Consider the following 2,641-nt stretch of genomic DNA (forward strand, 5'->3'; position numbering starts at 1 on the left):
TGCCTGTTCCTGTTCTGATCTGTTTGCCTGAACTGGCTTCGGATTCCTGCATCTGGGACACTTTGGGCAGCGCCTGGTGCATCTTGTTGGCAGCCCAAAGGCTGGATCCTACCTTATTCTCTGGGCATGGAGTGACCCTTTAAAACAGGTTAGTGTCTCATGTTCATAATCTTCCTCGGTTAGATTTACAAGGTGACTAGCCTTTGTTTCCTGCCTCCCTCCTAGCCGCTGCTACTACAGATCTGCAGTCTGTTTATTTTAATAAACGCTATTTGAGTAATTACACTGTCTGTCTTGCCTGAATACTGGGTCCTTCTTTTCTGAGTCGTGACAGTACTGAAGCTTCTAAGCCTGGTATTTATTATTATAGTACCGGTATACTCAAAATCACATCTTGACTTATTTATTATTTTTAGATATATAATTTCAGATCAACAGTTTCAAGTCTGTTTTTAAAACATGTTTGCAATATTATAACAAAAATACAAGTGCTTTGCACCTCTAGTGAATGGTTTTAAAAAGTATTCATCTCAATAAAAAAATTTGCTTTTTCAAATTAACATGAAGAATGCATAAAGGGTGTCATAATAACAAAGCTGATGACAAAAATAACTGGAACAGATCAAGCTGGGTAAACAATTTGTGGTGGATTCTGACTGTTTTTCTTTTCTTAAGTAGTATTTTTTTCAGTCAGATGGATTTTTTCCTACTGAAGAATTCAACTCAGACAGAGAGCGTTATAGCTGCAAATAATTCAGCCTTATATGAGTGTGACTGATGATACTCAAGATCAGTCAGATGACAACTTGTGACAATAATATTTGCCTTGAGTTAATTGATTTCTTGTGGGGTTAAATTAAATGCAGGAAAATTACAATTACAAACTAAATGCAAAAACAGAAAACAAACTGAAATGGCAGCACAAAAAGTTCACACTTAAAATGATTATTTCTGGGGACTGAACTACATATTCAGCATATAATCTTTAACAAGTTTGCTTAAAAACTACTTGAAATTCAAAAAAATCCCAGTGTTGAACCACCCCAACCTGCAATTGGAAAACATTTAATTTCTATTTCAGGTATCATAAACTGTCACATTCTCTTTCAGTGTCTGCAGAGTCTTTCAGAACAGTTTTACCTGAAAATGGTAAGACTTTTAATGTATTTTTTTTATTTTTACAAAGTTTTTACCTTGGCTGCATTTGATTTGTTAAGTTGTCAAAGGCTTGTAGATATTTTTTGGGAGAAATTGTAATCATTTGTAAAATTGCATGATTTTCAAGTAGCATCCCCCCCCCCCCCCCCCCCCCCCCCCCCCCCCGGATTTAGTATGTAAATGTGATTTAACCATCAGGACTAAAAGAATAGAAATAGTACATTTATTAACCAAGTTCTTGGTTTAATTATTCAAAGTTATCTTAAATACCATTGATCAAGTATTGTAATGCTACAGCAGCAATTCCTGCTGTGCAAAAACGAAATCAGTTCCTGAGACTTTTACTGAAGTAGTTCTGCATGTCATTAAGGAGCAGTGTCTTTACTCTCTTCTTTTTAAGAAAGTAATGGATTCCCAATTCTAATATTTTCATATTGCTCACATGAGCAGACCCAGTTTATCGTCAATTTTCCCTCATTTAAAAAATATTTAAATCGCAGACATATTTTAGGTGTTGTTCTTTAACATTTCCACTAGGGGGAACCAAAGTCATTCACTCCTAACTCCATATTTGTGCAATTTTGTGTTCTTGCTTTTTAGAGCATTTATTGAGACTGAGCCCACATTTTTTTGTTGTTGTTGTTTATTTATTGTTTTTTTATGGTTGCGTTTCTTTTTTTTATGTCACTTTTTTGTTCTGTACTAATTCAACTTTCCTATGATGTAGAACAAAATGTCTCTTGTTGCAAATGCTCTAAAATCTGTTAATATCAATCTTGCTGTCTAAAGTTGTAGAGAAAAAAACTTTGCATCTCTTACATTATGCAATAATAGAAAACTTCAGGATCCTGTTTGGTTAGGACAAGACAAAAAAAAAAACAGGTTAGGCAGGTTAGTTGGAGGACAAATGCTATTTTATGTGCATTTACCTTTTTGTTTTTATTATTTCTATGGCTCTGTCTATGTTTGTTTTAAATGTTTGCTGAGATAAACCCCCTGTTAGTTGTTTTACTTTTTTGTTTTTCTTTCATTGTAATTGATTTTTATCTATTCATGTACACCTTTGCTATCCCCTCTGAGAGTATTTTTTTCATGTAAATGTTTGTTGACTTAAAAAAAAAGTTGAGGAAAAACCTGACAGGAAATAAAAACACACTCTGAAAGTTTGAGTTTTTAATTTCCAATATGAATGATTCCTGCGCTCCAGTTTTTAGACTAAATATCATACATTTTTGAAATAGAGAAATCATACAACTGCATTTATTTACCCTAGAAGGTTTCTTTGATGTATCACATCTGTCTCTTAAAAAGTGAATTTTTCATTTGTAAATTTTATCACAGAAAGAAGAACCTGCAACCATTAAGAGGTTTCTGTCCAGTCCTCAAGACAAAGTAGCTCTAATTCTTACACTTTGTTTTTTTTTTTTTTAACTGGTAAATAGCACTATAGAAGTCTAACCACAGATTCATAAGTGATTGAAGT

Source organism: Cyprinodon tularosa, unplaced genomic scaffold (genome assembly GCF_016077235.1).
Source record: "Cyprinodon tularosa strain WSP-4 unplaced genomic scaffold, ASM1607723v1 ctg687, whole genome shotgun sequence".
Classification (NCBI taxonomy): Eukaryota; Metazoa; Chordata; class Actinopteri; order Cyprinodontiformes; family Cyprinodontidae; genus Cyprinodon; species Cyprinodon tularosa.